This window comes from Ranitomeya imitator, chromosome 5, assembly GCF_032444005.1.
Source record: "Ranitomeya imitator isolate aRanImi1 chromosome 5, aRanImi1.pri, whole genome shotgun sequence".
In the NCBI taxonomy this organism is placed as follows: domain Eukaryota; kingdom Metazoa; phylum Chordata; class Amphibia; order Anura; family Dendrobatidae; genus Ranitomeya; species Ranitomeya imitator.
The window spans coordinates 569,666,614-569,684,567 of record NC_091286.1 but is presented as its reverse complement, the minus strand read 5'-3'; the positions used below and the strand labels follow the sequence as shown (position 1 = coordinate 569,684,567).

At 45.0% G+C, this 17,954-nt stretch overlaps 1 protein-coding gene across 1 annotated transcript in view; it reads right to left on the bottom strand.

The window, feature by feature from the left end:
* The window catches only part of ARHGEF4 (Rho guanine nucleotide exchange factor 4), a 261,133-nt gene that overhangs the window by 31,824 nt on the left and 211,355 nt on the right, over nt 1-17,954 (bottom strand).

The window sequence follows — 17,954 nt, the reverse complement described above, 5'->3', positions numbered from 1 at the left end:
AACCTGCTGACTGATGTACTGTGCTCGCTCGCATGCTGCACGCATTCTTTATAAAGGACGACTCCTCAGACGGATTTTGACGCGTTGCCAGTCTCCATGTGTCTCCTATGCATATTTTACTTGATTTCAAATATGAATCATAACAAGATAAAGGATAACTGTACTTTCAGGTAACTTTTCAGAATGATCTGTCGTGTGCACAAGAGAAATAACACTATAGCTGGACACTATAGGACTTGTAACACATATTTTCACCAGTCTTCCCCTCTGCAGGATCAATCTCTTAATTTGCAATTGACTCTGAGCTGATGAGAGGAGACTGCCTGTTATATTAACAAGCCGCAGCAGCATGGAGGAAATAATATAGCAGTACTAAGTAGTGTAGATGGGAATCTCTGGGGTGAGGTAAAATAATACTCAGTATGAGAATGTCTCCCTTGTTTTCAAGCTTTGCTCCTTACCCCCTCCCCTTTCCGTAAATTAAATAATAGGTGGTGTAATATATCCATATCTTCCAACTGTTTTGGATCAGCAGGACATGCATGAATTTTGGGAGGTCTGGGGTATGTCTAAAGACTGAATCTGTGTCCTCAGAATACTGATATAGGTGAATACAATGATGGAGCAGGAAGCCGACAGGTGCTTTGTTCACCATTCCGTCTATCTGGAGGCTGATGATCCTGCGAAGATCTTGGGGCTTCATGACATGAGAATGTCACATTACCTGAAGGGCTTGGCAGGGTTCCCAGTCACTACTTAGACTGGCAGCAGAGACAAGTAACCATGAGTAAGCATGTGACAGGCAAATATGACACTTGTGTGGGGAAATTATACAGTGTGAGGGAATTTACTGTGTGGCATCTTACTGTGTGGGTGCAGACTGTGGGTGCATCTTACTGTGTGGGTGCAGACTGTGGGTGCATCTTACTGTGTGGGTGCAGACTGTGGGTGCATCATACTGTGTGGGTGCAGACTGTGGGTGCATCTTACTGTGTGGCGGGAGGACTGTGGTGTAGCATACTGTATGTGAAGTGGACTGTGGGGGCATCGTATTGTTTGCGGGGGAACTGTGATGGGGACAATGTGTGCATCAAACTGAAGTGGGATGTGGGAGGCAATATACTATTTGGGGGCATCATACTGTGTGTGGGGGATGTGTGTATATCATGCTGTGTGGGTGGAATCATACTGTGTGGAAGGAATCATACTGTGTGTGAGGTGAACTATGAGGGCATCATACTGTGCCAACGCCAAGGGGCAGTTGAGGCATCATATTGTGTGTCACAAGGCATTGTAGTCGGCACCCTCCCACCCACACTGTATGGGGTATGATACTGTGTGGGTGAATGTCCTGTATGGACATCTTAATGTGCATAACATTGTATGTAGGGGACCATGGGGGCATCATACTGTGTGTGAGAGGATGAACTATTGAAGCATCACATTCTGTATAGGAGACTGTGGGGGCATTATACTGTGTGTAGAGGAATTTACCATGATGGAATCATATTGCATGCCGGAGAATATACTGTGGGGGCAATATAGTGTGTGTGAGGGAGTGTACTGTGGGGGGCTTTATATTTTGCTTACTGACTTTACTATGGTGGGCATTATAATTTGTATAGGGGAATGTACTGCTTAGGTGGAAATGTGGGAGAATCATACTGTGTGCAGGGGAATGTACTTTGGGGGGCATTATACCGTGTGTGGAGAAAAATATTGTGCGGGGTATTCTAATGTGCGGGGAATGTACTGTTTGAGGCTCATACTATTTGTGAAGAATGAGGAGTCATTACATTGTGCGTGGGGTTATCATAGTGTCAACTATGTCTTGCTGCCCACCTCAATTAGGCACACATAGATCCAAATGATATCCGACAGAGCACACTGCGAGTCCTGTCTGCATCATTATAGTCAATGTCCCTGTCAGTACAAACACCCGAATCCTGTTTTGTGGGGCCTTGGACATAAGCCTTGATGGAGCCACTGAATGCAGGGTAAAACACTATGAACATAGCCTTAGGCTAGGTTCACATTGCGTTAAAGGGTTAACGCTAGCGGACTCCGTTACATGGTGAAATTGCCGCAATTAACGCCATGCAACGGATCCGTTAGCGCACCCATTGACGGCAATGTGCTAACGGGTCTCTAGCGCATCGCTAGCACATGTAATTTTCCGCGTGCGCTAGCGATGTCCCGTTAGTTTCGGACGGACCGCCAAAATACGCAAGCTCGTAACCCGCGTCAAGGGTCCCCACGCTTACGAGTCCTAATTCTAAACAGCAAGAGCACAAGAAGAGGATTCAGAGATCCTCCAAAAAATAGAAAAAACAGCAAAACGAGGCAGAGCTTCTTACCTGCCTAGGCCTCTAAACAAATGCAGGATTGCAGTGGACCCATGTGGCGTATTTTGGCCAAAGTATAAACTAATACCTCACAAAAATTTTTTTATATTTTTTTGTGTTTTTTGCACTTTTTTTTCGGGGTGCAGTTGGGCCCATTTTTGTCTTGTAAACTGTGGTGTCTGTTCACATGGGGTGCATTTGGATAGCGCTGGGCAGGCCCGCCTGATCTATTAGAAGGGTGTCACTACTAGGCTTGCCTGGATGCTGTGCATCTCCATTGTGTGAACAGCGCCACATACAAGTCTTTTATGTGCAGCATTGTGCCAAGCAGCCACCCCCTCTATTAGTTTGGTAGGTTGAGAGTGGCTGCCTCATCGGTTATGCTGCACCTGTGTAGTCTCCATCTTAACCACATGGGTCCACTGCAATCCTGCAGTTTGTTTAGAGGCCTAGGCAGGTAAGAAGCTCTGCCTCGTTTTGCTGTTTTTTCTATTTTTTGGAGGATCTCTGAATCCTCTTCTTGTGCTCTTGCTGCTCCTCCCCTGCCAGGGACTTTTGCAATGATGACTCATGCAGGGATAGGAGACCTCCTGTTTCTACATAGAGCTTAGAAGGAGTCATCTAGTCAATTTTTAATCACGTGATATCATAGACCTAGTGGTAAAGAGAAAAATTATCTGGGTAGAAAGGCAAAGTGAGCAATTGTAAGTACACAGTGCTATATAATATGATGATTACAATATATTAATATATTAAGAGGCTAAAACTTTTGATGGGAGGAGTGTTTCTTTAAACTGGCAGGCGTCAAACCAAAAAATTCAATAGTCTGGTACATCTCAGAAAACTGTATTTTCACCTTGAATTCTACAAAAGCAGGATCAGAAAACTGAGAAAAGATGAGAAATGATAGCGATAGCCGCTTATCTTATTCTAGCATCTTTAGTTTGATTTTGTGGAGATTCTGTGTTCTTAGGCCGGGTTCACACTGCGTTAGCAGCAGACCGTTCAGCACATACGCTAATGGGCTGCTGTAGCAATGTTTGCATCGCGCTAGCGCAGATAGAGTATCTGCTAGCTCTATCTGCGCTAGCAGTGACAGACCCGGAAACGCTGCAGCCCGCGTCTCAGAGTCTGTCACTCAATGACGGCACATCCCTAGCGCACGCCCATTGTGGGCGTGCACTAGCGATGCGTCCGACATTGCTTTCAATGGCGGCATTAACGGACTACGTTACACCGTGTTATACCGCGGTGTAACGTACCACCATAACGCAGTGTGAACCCAGCCTTACAAGTCAGTTTTATATACATTTATATATCAGAAGATCTTATAGTCTGGCATAGATTTACACAGATGGCAAATTGGTTTAAAAAAAAAAAAAGCCTTTTCTGTGCCATGGTTTTTCTGCACGGATGCTGCTGCATTGCCCCAAATGCAAAAATGCATTTTAGGGTGTATGAGGTTCAGACATAGAGGCTTCACTGACAAGCTGTTATTTGGTTGTAGCCTAAATAGAGAATCTTATCATTTTATACAAGAACTGAAAGCTCCATGCTCTTATGTCTGCCGACGTGAGATTTTATTTTATTTTCTTATATATGAATTGACCAGATGCCTTGAATTTTCAGCATTTACGCGGATTGTGAAATCTTAAGATATGAGCAGAATGCACCTTGTCTTCATTCATATGAAGTAACGTTACTTATGTTCTGCTGTTTTTCCAGATCTGCTGATCCACAATATACCATAACCTAATCCTCTGCTCACTGGCACCATTATGTTGAGTTACAGAATGGGGGCTGGGTGATTTCTTCACCAGTTCCTTCATTCTCCTACTAATCACTCTTTGAACAAACCGTCTCCAGCTGTGCGGAAATCTTCAGAGGATAATCCCAGAGGGAGGGATAATAGATCATTTATTTGTCTCTCTGGCATCAATTATCTATCTATCTATCTATCTATCTATCTATCTATCTATCTATCTATCTATCTATCTATCTATCTATCTATCTATCTATCATCCATCCATTTTAGAAAAATCTTCACAGGCTGCAATTCTTATCACAACCACTGGGTGACCACACAGAAATATATACCACAGCATAAACGTCTTGTGACAGAGTATTGCAAAACCACAGGTTTTGATTTTTAAAGGCTGGTAATCTCGCAACCCCCAGGATTTTTGTAAGGCAATTGGAAAATTAAGGAAACCATCGACCTATCCACCTTGATTTAAAATGTGTCCTTTTTGTAATTTTTTAGTCCGGACATTTTAGATTAGCAAAATTATATGCAATTGAAATCTAAATAAAAAAGTTACCTTCCTCTAGTAAATTCAGCAGCACATCAGAAAGAGTTAGAGATCCTAGATTTTTAGTGAAATCATTTCAATCATATCAAGCCCATGTATCCCATCATACAGTATCATTGTGTGTCATTTTGTTTAACAAAGCCCCTGTACCTCCATCAAGTCCTTCAGATGCCTCACAAAATTTTGGCATCAGATGTTCATGAATTAATAGCATTACCTGTGCCTAAAAGCCATGTCTTTGCTATCTAAACCCACTTTTCAAAGCGATCCTTTTACCTTAACAGCTTATTCCTGAGATTAGAATGTTAGTACAATTTCGTCGAAATTGTAACCATTAAAGAATATTCATCGCCAATTTGAAAAAAAGGGGCATCCTCAAATTGGGGAAAGGAACCCTTTCAGTAGTCCTAAAAGGGCCACTAAAAATTTTGAACAAAGTCCCTCCTCCTCAACACGCATCACTTCCTCTTTCTAAGGAGTTGATTGGTCTTGCAAGGAGGTGTGTCCTCTGAGTTCTGCTGATTGGCTAAAAAGTATTACAAATGGGAGTGGCTTACATGATTATGGCTATTTTCTAAGAACTTCAGGGTGAAAAAGTGAGTGCGACTCTACCCTCAATGTCAGTGATATTATAGCACTAGCAAAAAAAGGAAACCATTCAAGCTTTTCCCGACGTTTCACCCTTGCATCTTGTATTTACTCTACATACTGTATAATAATACAGAAGCCAGTTTAGAAAAAAAAAAGATATTTATTTTTTTTGAAAGTGCATACCGAGGTCTAAAACAAGAAAACGAAAAGCAACGTAAAACGTACAATTCAGCACAGGAACAACAGACACATAACTAGGCTAAACACTGGACTTCTACATGGTCTACACTCTTCTAAGATCACAGAAATGTCATAAGTGCTCACTGGGGCCTCCATGTGATACACACAGCCCCAAATTTGAAGGCAATTTTGGTATTAAAATGATGCTAGAAAAAAACATTTTAATACAAGATCATTCGAGGCATCCTATGGTATGTATCAAATTTGGCTTGCTTTTGTCTTTACCTCTGAGGGTGTCGGAAGTGAAGGAATACGGACGATTCCGTCTACGAATAACCAAAAATACTGTATTATCTCTATGAATTCATGCGTCCACATAGCTGTATGATGAAATGAATAATAAAATGCCTCCTCTAGCATCAGTCTAAGAACAAATCTACCGATGTAAGCCTTGCTCCAAAAAGCCCCAAATATTTGCTTTATATTCTCCGAGAGCCTGACCTCTATGTGCCGCTTACCTAACACTACAAGCATCATGTTCCCAGTAATATACAACGCAGACATAAGGCTTCTTGGCTGTAATCCCACACCAGATTACGCTTCATATTACTCACAAGATTTTCCTGACTGCATTTTCTGAGTACATAAAAACATGGATGTGCTTGATACAAAGTGCACAGTGTCGGAATCAATGAAATAAAATACTAGGCATTTCATGGGCGATCCATGGAATCCAGAAAAGGCGATTACAGAAGATTTATTTGTTTCCTATAGTCATGTGTCACCATGCAATACTGAGACAGAACATAGCAGTGTATCACAGCCACAATACAAGAACAAAGAGGGGATGACTGAGAATGAGAGCTCTCGTTAAGCATGGGTTCTTGTCCTCCATATGCATGTAATACCTGAAGAGAATCTATGGCTGACACTCCATAACCCACCAGAGCAATGTCCAGAGAAGCATTTTGTAAGTAATCCAAGGCAAAACATCTGCAAAAATTGGTTGCAAGTAGCTGAAAATTTTCAAAAACCTTCCTAATAAGGTATTCTAGCATGTCAATGTAAAAAAAAGAAAAAGGGGGACCAGGGCTCCCAGCAGTTATGTGATGAAGTCTCTCCATCTTGTAAACGGTAAGTCTTCAAGGCACAAGTGTTGACGGTAATTATTTGGAACCAGAAACATTGTCAAGGTGACCAAGAGAGGTTTTCTTGGAATCCGGCAATTTCGAGAGGATCCTCGTGATCAGGAACCGAGAGACAATCCCAGGTGGTGGACTCACGAGAAGGCCAGCAGAAACATTAACACAACGTTAATAAAGATGAGAAAGAGCAGGATCACAAAGACTACGACGCGTTGGGTCTCGGGGTTCATGTTGCAGCGAAGGATGGTGTGAAGTGTGCTCCATTTCTGTCTGGCTCGTTCGGATCCTCTTGCCATGTCTTGGCCTGAGATGAGCAAACGGTGAAGCTCTCAATGCTTCGTAGCCACAAACAAAAGGTCTGTGCTGCGGCTGTCAGCAGCGGGGATCTATCTGCTGTGCATAGCGTTCAGAGAGGCACGCTGCATGCAGCACAATGATTACCTTCCTGCAGCATTCACCACCTAATCCCACAGATTTCCATCCATTAAAAATCTACGATGCGGAAACTCAATCTGCTTCAATGGAGGCAGCATAGATATTTCCCAGTCCTAGCAGGGTTATGGAGGTATTTGATTCCCTGTACATTCTATAACAGCGGTCGTGGCTGAATTATTGGCTTTTTGCTCAGCGAATCATCTCTTTGCAGACTACGGTCGCTAGGAAACGCACAGTCGGGGGAAGGCAAGGAAGGTAGAAATCGACATATTTAAAGCACCTCACAAATGGCTCTGATAGATTTTTAGGAAGCATCTGCTTCTATTGAGAGTACACGGAGGCATTACCAACAGGACAGCCCGCGCTGGGGGTAGCACTCAGCTTCAATGGGGCTCTCACAAGGCAATGGGATTAATGTAACCTGTCTGATCTTCTGAGCAGCCCCAGAAATGTCAAACATGACATAGGCCTTGTTCTCATGGGCCGGGGGAGAGGTATTGGTCTGTGTAAGGCTAATATCAGAAGCAGGACTGAAGAAAAGTATAAATCGTAGGTCAACTATAGAGATTATGGGGGCCTTAGATGTGGCCCTTGACCCAATGAAACCAACATACGTTAAATTTACTCACTTGTTTTAGGCTGCACTTAAAAGGGGTTGTCCAGGACTGTTTTATTTTTTTACTATGTGCCTAAAAATTAACAAGCAGGTAGTTGCTATCAGAGGCAACTACCTGACTATTCACTGACCGCTCCTGCCGGCGATTCAGCTGCACCAAATCAACAGAGCAGCTCTTCTTCCGGGCTGCCATGTTGATTGGTGTGACTGCTGATGTCATGCTGACTTATAGTCGGCTCCCCGCAATCGGTTTGACGTTGACAGTGATGTTCCGTCAACCGAACGGAAGAGAAGCCCCTGCTCCGACGACGTGACGAAGACACTGAATCGCCGGCAGTAGCTGTCTATGACCGCTCTGTGCCGTCAGATATCGGCACCGTGCACAGGTTAGCAACTACCTGCCTATTTGTTCTTATGGCTGTAATTTAAGAAAGTCCTTAATAACCCCTGTAACTCAGTCACTCTCTATTGTTGGCAGCGCCCGGGGCAAGACAAATATGTTGTAGCCTCTTCTCTGAGTTCCTTTTTCCGGTCCAGTATTGAACCCCTTATCCACCAGTGGAGGAGAAGAAATCTTGTGCCCTTAAGAAGTTGGCGCCTCTGTCTTTCTCCCTCCATGCTATACCACTGTGATCTATTGTACCACCCTACCCGTGCCCTCCGCTCCGCTAATGACCTCAGGTTAGCATCCTCAATAATCAGAACCTCCCACTCCCGTCTCCAAGACTTTACACGTGCTGCGCCGATTCTTTGGAATGCACTACCTAGGTTAATACGATTAATCCCCAATCCCCACAGTTTTAAGCGTGCCCTAAAAACTCATTTGTTCAGACTGGCCTACCGCCTCAATGCATTAACCTAACGATCCCTGTGTGGCCTATTTATAATAAAAAAAAAAAAATAAAAAAAAGGTTCCTCGCATCATGTTCTCATACACTTTATGCAGTATTAGCCCTCTGTGTCTGTACTGCTACATACTTAGGCAGGTAACTGGTTCATGCAGCTTTACATGAACACCTGAGCCTTACACTATAGCTGGTCCGAATAACTAAAGCAATTGTTACCATCCACCTCTCGTGTCTCCCCTTTTCCCCATAGTTTGTAAGCTTGCGAGCAGGGCCCTCACTCCTCCTGGTATCTGTTTTGAACTGTATTTCTGTTATGCTGTAATGTCTATTGTCTGCACAAGTCCCCTCTATAATTTGTAAAGCGCTGCGGAATATGTTGGCGCTATATAAATAAAATTATTATTATTATTATTATTATTGTAGTGCCCGCATCTCTGTCTGCAGTCCCTCTCTCCCTGCAGAGACATCTCCCGTCCTGCTCCTTCCAGGTCTGCTGCTGCCCTGGGTGCACGCACTCCTAGCAGGTCTCCAGGCACTGTGCTTAGAGCACGAGCGCACACACACTTCCTCTTTCTTAATGGGGCCGCGTGCGTTCCTCTAAAGTGTCCCTAGCCAATAGCTTTAGGGCTATTAAAACCACCTCCTTCAACATGAAGGTGCCTGTGCAATTTTGTGAGTTTGCTCCTAACACACTTGTCAGTTCTCAGGTCCAAGTACTAGCATCTCAGTCTGCTGCACCCGCCAGAGCTTCCTTCAACGGTAGCCGAGTCTGCTGCAACCGCTAGTGCTTCCTTCAACGGCAGCAGAGCCAGTTGCACCTGCCAGTGCTCACCTCAACAGCAGCAGAGCCAGCTGCATCCGCCAGTGCTCACCACAACGGCAGCTGAGCCACCTGCACCTGCCAGTGCTCACCTCAACCGCAGCCGAGCCAGCAGCACCCGCCAGTGCTCATCTATCCGTCAGACTGTCCTGTCTGCACCTGCGGTTCCTGGCATCTTCTCTACCTGCCTGCATCTGTTGGACATTCTCCTGGGCCATTCCAGCTATCTGCTCCTAGGGGTCAGCCACCATCTGCCCAAGGTCAGTCCTGGAGTAGCACCTGGATCACCTCCCTTGTCTCTCCACGGACTGCGGTGTTGTTAGCTGCTGCGTGTCCGTGGTCGGATTGGTTGAGGCTCCTAGTCAAGCCGCTGCAGGTCTTCCTTGAGCTTTGGCACAGTGGTTCCACCACCCAGCCCGTTACATCTATATTGCGTGGATATACTGTGATAGTCAAAAGGGTGTTCTTAACTTGCCATTTGAGAAGCCCATCGCTCCCCAGGCTCACGAACATCCAGGTTTCTTGGGAGAGCGGGATCTCTTCTTTGACTGACTGTTCAGGTCAGCAGCACATCTCTGCCGCAGACCTGACCTTGGGCGCTCCCTATGCTGATGTTTCAGCGTTGTCTGTATCTTCAGCATTGGAGTTTATGTTAAACTTTACACTGTTATTTCTATATGGACTAATATTGATAACCTTATCTTAAAGCACCCCCGATTCCCCAAAGCTGTGATAAGAGCTTTGCAGCCTCTGACCTGCAGATGACTGAGGAGGGTGGGGAGCAGAGGCTGAGGCTGCCGTCCCACTAGCAGTATTTGGTCAGTATTTTACATCAGTATTTGCAAGCCAAAAGTACCCACTCCTGGTTTTGGCTTGCAAATACTGATGTAAAATACTGACCAAATACTGCTAGTGTGACGGCAGCCTCAGGCCTGGTTCAGACATCAGTTTTTTTGACCTACGAAAAAAAATGGACAGAGTTCCATCAGAGTTTGGTCAGAATTTCATCAGTTTTTTTTCACTGATAAGAAAACTAAAGTTTCTCTGGACAGCACATGGATGACATCTGAATGGTGTCAAATGTTTTCACTGACCCATAGACTTGCATTGCAATTGGACATGTCTCTGCAATTTTGTGTGGTGTTTGGGGATGAGCGAATGTGCTCAGTGATACTCGGATATCACTTGAGTATCTGGGTGCTCGGATGTACTCGACGAGCATTAGCCGGTGCTCGGATTTGAAGCTCGAATCCCCGCCCCGCATGTTTGGTGCCTGTTACACAACCAATAAGCATGCAGGGATTGCCTAGCCCTAGCCATTATGGTAGTGGCACTACTGTGATTGGCTGGCCGCATTACCTCATTTGAGGTAACAAAAGGACAGACGCCGCCATGCTCAGCACACTGATGCCATTGCACAGCTCAGGGACAGTTGTGATTGGAGGGAGAGAGCAGTTATCCAGGCCCGTGTGTGCACAGTTTAACTAATCAGAGTCCTCTAGTGTTGATACTGGTGATTATGCTGAACCATCATACTAACAGCCCTTCTAAGCTCTAATCCTGTGCTTTGCTCTTTGTGTTAGATAGATTCTTCATTTAGCCTAGGGACAGTTGCAGGAAAAAGGGAGAGTTGTTGTGAATTCCGCTCTTGGGCTCCCTCCGGTGGTTATAAGTGGCACTTTTGTGAGTTCTGCTCTTGGGCTCCCTCTTGTGGTTTCTAGTGGTATGGCTGCTCCTTGGAGTTAGCTGTCATCAGCTGCCTCCACTTATCTTCTCTTCTGCTCGGCTATTTAGGTCTGGCTCTGTCTTCAGTCAGTGCCACTTGTAGATGGTTTTTGGTTGGATTCACATCTCTTTGGAGTTCCCTGTTATCCTTGACCAGTTCAGCTAAGCTAAGTTTTTGCTTGCTCTTTTCTGTCCATAGATTGTGGACTTATCCATTCTGTGTTTTCTATGTTTGTCCAGCTTATCAGTGTGAATTTATTCTGTCTTGCTGGAAGCTCTGGGAGGCAGATTTGCCCTCCACACCTTTAGTCAGGTGTGGAGTTTTTTTTGTAAACTCTGCGTGGATTTTTGTAGTGTTTTATACTGACCGCACAGTATTCCATCCTGTCCTATCTATTTAGCTAGACTGGCCTCCTGTGCTCATCCTGGTTTCATTCTGTGTATGTCTTTTCCCTCTCCACTCACAGTCATTATTTGTGGGGGGCTAATCTATCCTTTGGGGATTTTCTCTGAGGCAAGATAGTTTTCCTGCTTCTTTCTTTAGGGGTAGTTAGCTCTTAGGCTGTGACGAGATGCCTAGGGAGAGTTAGGAGCATTCCATGGCTACTGCTAGTGTTGTGTTGAGCTGTCAGTACAGTTACCACTTCCTTCTGAGCTCGTTCCATGTTGCTCCTAGACCACCGTATCATAACAGAGAGTGGCAGAATACAGCCTCTACGTAGGGCTTTGCAGTCTGTTGTTAAAGATATAGCTGCAACACATGACAAAATTTTGTTGGGGGGTGAAAAAAATGACTATATTGTCATCCATATAGTGTAATGTGCTTAGTGTTACATTATGATGGTATTGCCCTCCAAAAAAAGTTCAAAAAAATCTTTCTGGATTGAATTAGTAATCCATACAGAGTAACATGCTTAGTGTTTCATTATGGTGGTATTATTCTCAAAAAACCCTTTAAAAATCTTTCTGCATTGAATTAGTAATCTATACAGTGTAACGTGCTTAGTGTTACATTACAGTGGTATTACTCTCCAAAAACTGTTAAAAAAATCTTTCTGGTTTGAATCAGTAATCCTTACAGTGCAATGTGCTTAATGTTACATTACGGTGGTATTAACTTCCAAAAAAAAATCAAAAAAATCTTTCTGGAGTGAATTAGTAATACATGCAGTGTAACGTGCTTAGTTTTAGATGATAGTGGTATTAACCTCAAAAGAAACCTTAAAAAAATCTTTCTGAAGTGAATTAGTAATACATGCAGTGTAACGTGCTTAGTTTTAGATGATAGTGGTATTAACCTCAAAAGAAACCTTGAAAAAATCTTTCTGGAGTGAATTAGCAATCCATACGGCGTAACGTGCTTAGTGCTACATTACAGTGGTATTAATCTCCAAAACAAAGTTTTAATTTTTTTCTTGGATTCAATTAGTCATCCATACAGTGTAACATACACTGTGTTCCAAATTATTATGCAAATTGGATTTAAGTTTCATAAAGATTTAATTTTTTGTTTTTCAAATAAACTCGTGGATGTTATTGTGTGTCAGGGCTCAATGGATCACTGAAATCAATCTTAAACACATGTGATAATTAGTTTTCCAGGTGATTCTAATTAAAGGAAAACTACTTAAAAATGATATTCCACATTATTAAGCAGGCCACAGTTTTTAAGTAACATGGGAAAGAAAAGGGGATCTCTCTGCTGCTGAAAAGCATCAACTAGTGCAATGCCTTGGTCAAGGGATGAAAACATGAGATATTTCCCGAAAACTTAAGCGTGATCATCGTACTGTTAAGAGATTTGTGGCTGAATCTGAGCACAGACATGTTTGTACTGATAAAGGCAGAATGAGGAAGGTTTCTGCCAGGCAAGTTCATCGGATTAAGAGACTAGTTGCTAAAAAGCCATTACAAACCAGCAAACAGATATTTGAAGCTGCTGGTGCCTCTGAAGTCCCTCGAATCTCAAGGTGTAGGATCCTTCAAAGGCTTGCTTTGGTTCATAAACCTACTATTCGGCCACCCCTGAACAGTGTTCACAATCCGAAACGGTTGCATTGGGCCCAGACATACATGACGACTAATTTTCAAACAGTCTTGTTTACTGATGAGTGTCGAGCAACCCTGGATGGTCCAGATGGATGGAGTACTGGATGGTTGGTCGATGGCCACCATGTCCCAACAAGGCTGCGACGTCAGCAAGAAGGTGGAGGAGTCATGATTTTGGGCCGGAATCATGGAGAAACAGCTGGTAGGGCCCTTTAAGGTTACTGAAGGTTTGAAAATGACCTCTGCAAAGTATGTAGAGTTTCTGACTGACAACTTTCTTCCATGGTCTAAAAAGCAGAAACGTGCTTTCAGGAGCAAAATCATCTTCATGCATGACAATGCACCATCTCATGCTGCAAAGAATACCTCTGAGTCATTGGCTGCTATGGGCATAAAAGGAGATAAACTCATGGTGTGGCCACCATCTTCACCTGACCTCAACCATACAGAGAACCTTTGGAGTATCATCAAGCAAAAGATCTATGAGGGTGGGAGGCCATTCACATCAAAACATTGGCTCTGGGACGCTATTCTGACTTCATACAAAGAAATACAAGCAGAAACTCTCCAAAAACTCACAAGTTCAATGGATGCAAGAATTGTGAAGGTGATATCAAAGAAGGGGTCCTATGTTAACATGTAACTTGGCCTGTTAGGAGGTTTTGGAGTTAAATAGCTTTTTTGTTCAGTGAATGTGACCTCCTAATGCTGCAAATTCCACAAATGAGCATTTTCAGTTCTTTAAAACATATGAAATGTATAGAAATTCTACTGTGCCTAATAAGTTGGAACAGTGCATTTTGAGTTTTTATTTATTTTGGAGATTATACTGTTATCATTGGGAGGTTTCTTCAATAAAATTCGATGTATAATCTAACGGGTAATGACTTTTATTAGACTGACTGTCATTTGCACCGACTATTTAGGAAAATCCGAGAAAAATATAATTTGCATAATAATTTGGAGCACAGTGTAGTTACTGTCACATTACGATGGCATAAACCTCCAAAAAATCTGTGAATTTTTTTTTCTGGATTCAATTAGTCAACCATAGATTGAAACATGCTTAGTGTTATATTACGCTGCTATTAACTTCCAAAAAACATTAAAACATTTTTTCTTGATTCAGTTAGTTATCCATACAGTGTAACATGGTTAGTACTACATTACAGTGGTATATAAACCTCCAAAAAAAGGCCAACATTTTTTCTGGATTCAATTAGTCATCCATACAGTGCAACATTGTTTGTATTACATTACAGAGGTATATAAACATCCAAAAAAGTTCATTTATTTTTTCTTGATTAAATTAGATATCCGTACAGTGTAACATGGTTAGTGTTACATTATGGTAATATTAACCTCCAAAAAATTGTTCAATTGTTTTTCTCTGAATACAATTAGTCATACATACAGTGTAACATGGTTAGCGTTATATTACGGTGGTACGGTATATAAACTTCCAAAAATCTCTTCTACATTTTTTTCCTGGATTCAATTAGTCATCCTTGCAGTGTATTGTGGTTAGTGTTACATTATGGTGGCATTAACCTCCAAAAATGTTAAAAAATTGAATTAGTAATCCATACAGTGTAATGTGCTTAGTGGGCGACTAAAAGGCTACTTTCACACTTGCGTTTTTTTAAATTCGTCACAATCCATCATTTTTTATTAGCGACAGCTTGTGACGGATGTCCATGTGTTTCATCTGTCGTAAAATAGCGGTGCGTCGTGCAGAGAAAACGTTCATAGGAACGTTTTTTGTGTACGTCGGAAAATCTCTCTCTCGCTCTCTCTCTCTCTCGTCCCCGGACATTTGAATTCCGAAAATGTTTTCATTGACAAACAGAAACAACACAAACGACGGATCCGTCGCACACGTTTTTCACTATTTTCATGACGTCCGTCGATACGTTATTTCACTGCACGCCATTGGAAACCAGAAAACACAAGTGTGAAAGTAGCCTAAGCGATAAAGAAGGCAGAATCCTGCGAGACTCCCGAGGGAGCGAGCTGAAGAATATCATAGCCAGACCAATCCGGCGCGACAGTGGAGGTGGCAGGAGCCTGCGGTTCGAAACAGGCCGCTTTCCAAAAACCACCAAGGCCTGAACCCTGGCTGCAGTCTTCACTGCTGGGGTTCTTGTAGACTGCGGATGGGAGACCCAGGATCCAGCAACTGGTGAGCGGACTGTGGGGCTTAGGCTGGTCAGAAGAGAGAAGGAAGTGAGCCAAGACCAGGGGAGGTTGTTACGTACAACCAGAAACGGAGATGGGGGTCCATAGATGAGTTTGGGACCCGTCATCACATCTTGTAGAGACAGAACACTTGACTCGAAGGCTGCAAGAGCTGACGGCTGGAACAGGGTCACAGGGTCTCAAAATGGAGGGGCAACATCGCTAGGATGTGGTGGGTGAGATCCAAGAAGGAAGGGAGCAAGAGGAATTCTTCTTGTGAAGTGAACGGTACTGGGAAAGACGGCTAGACACGGAGCTACCGCCCCAGGGAGATTGCACTGCCCTTGGAGTTCCCCACCTTCTATGCAAGAGTAGTTGATGGTGAAGGTGACACGGGGGGGGGGGGGGGCTGTCGCCCATTTCAACCATTTCTGGCACTACTCAAAGCCAGGTCACTTACAGCTCAGGCATCTGGGAATTGAGCTCCAGGAAGCAGGTGGAGGAAGTCCCACCAGCCTTCTGAGGAGGGAGAAGAAGAAATGGATACCTGAACAGGATTTCGCTCTGTTAGACACAGTTGTGCCTGTTGCACAAAAAGGAACCACTGAGGAACTGTTCTGCCTTACTGAGGGCAGGAGGCCCTAAAGTGTGTCGGAGATCCTGGTGTTGGCCAGTACAGCCAGAAGAGTTTATGTCTCCTCCCCCAGTTTGCTTTTGCACATGGTTACGCATTTGTCTCCTGGATTAAATTATGTATTATACTATATGGAGGACTATGGGTTACATTATACTGTATAGTAGGCTATGTGGTGGCTGTCATAATATTTGGAGGGCTATGTGGCAGTCTTTATACTGTATGCAAGCAATTATACAGTGTGAAGGTATATGTGGGGTCCATCATACTGTGTGGAGGGCCATAATGCAGTGTGGAGAGGTATGGGGCTATTATACTGTATCTTTATACCGCACGGAGGGCTGGGTGGGGGTCACAGTTGGGCACGGCCGCTATCAGGGTATTACTGCCCTGACTGGCATATGGGGCCCGGCGGGTAGAGGGGGCCCGCATCGGGCCCCATCTCATCTGCTCACCGGGCCCCTACCGGTAGGCTAACCCGTGCCCTTAGCGGTGCTGCGGCAACACTATTCACATGCGGGTGCGGGCCCGCACGTCAATAGTTAACAGCCGCCAGCCACTGATGTCAGTGTCAGTTGCCGGCAAGTGCGCGCTTCAGCTGAGTGGAGGGAGCTTCGCCTTCGCCGCAGGAGATCGGCCAGGTAAGAAGAACTTTAAAAAAAAAATTATTATTGAGAGCGGCGATCTGGGGGGCCCGGGGTAGAATTCTGGACACAGTGGGGGTAGAATGCTGGAGCACTGGGGGCAAAATGCTGGAGCTTTCGGGGTAGAATTCTGGACACACTGGGGCAGAATGCTGGAGACACTGGGGCAGAATGCTGAAGACACTGGGGGCAGAATGCTGGAGCACTGGGGGCAGAATGCTGGACACACTGGGGGTAGAATGCTGGACACACTGGGGGCAGAATGCTGGAGCACTGGGGGCAGAATGCTGGACACACTGGGGCAGAATGCTGGAGCACTGGGGGCAGAATGCTGGACACACTGGGGCAGAATGCTGGAAATACTGCGGGCAGAATGCTGGAGACACTGGGGGCAGAGATGCTGGACACACTGGGGGCAGAATGCTGGACACACTGGGGGCAGAATGCTGGACACACTGAGGCAGAATGCTGAAGACACTGGGGGCAGAATGCTGGACACACTGGGGCAGAATGCTGGAGCACTGGGGGCAGAATGCTGGACACACTGGGGCAGAATGCTGGACACACTGGGGGCAGAATGCTGGACACACTGGGGGCAGAATGCTGGGCACACTGGACACAATCGGAGGCTGGCAGCTGACGTCTGCCGCAGCGCGCACATTGCCGGCGTCTGACGTCAGTGTTAGTTGCTGGCAAGTGCGCACTTCAGCTGAGTGGAGGGAGCTTCGCCTTCACTGCAGGAGCGCGGCCAGGTAAGAAGAACTTTTTAAAAAATTTTATTATTGAGAGCAGCGATCCGGGGGGCCTGGGGCAGAATGCTGGACACACTGGGGGTAAAATGCTGTAGCACAGGGGGCAGAATGCTGGAGCACTGGGGGCAGAATGCTGGACACACTGGGGCAGAATGCTGGAGACACCACTGGGGGCAGAATGCTGGAGACACTGGGGGCAGAATGCTGGAGCACTGGGAGCAAAATGATGCAGACACTGGGGGTAGAATGCTGGACACACTGGGGGCAGAATGCTGGACACACTGAGGCAGAATGCTGGAGCACTGGGGCAGGACTGGAGACACTGGGGGCAGAATACTGGACACACTGAGGCAGAATGCTGGACACTTGGGGGGCAGAATGCTGGAGCACTGGGGCAGAATGCTGGAGACACTGGGGGCAGAATGCTGGAGACACTGGGGGCAGAATGCTGGACACACTAGGGCAGAATGCTGGACACACTGGGGGCAGAATGCTGGACACACTGAGGCAGAATGCTGGAGACACTGGGGCAGGACTGGAGACACTGGGGGCAAAATGCTGAACACACTGGGGCAAGACTGGAGACAGGTGGGGCAAGAATGTAGATACGGGGCATGATTGGAGACACGGGGCAGAATGAAAGATATGGGGGCAGGATTGGATCATGGGGCAGGATGGAT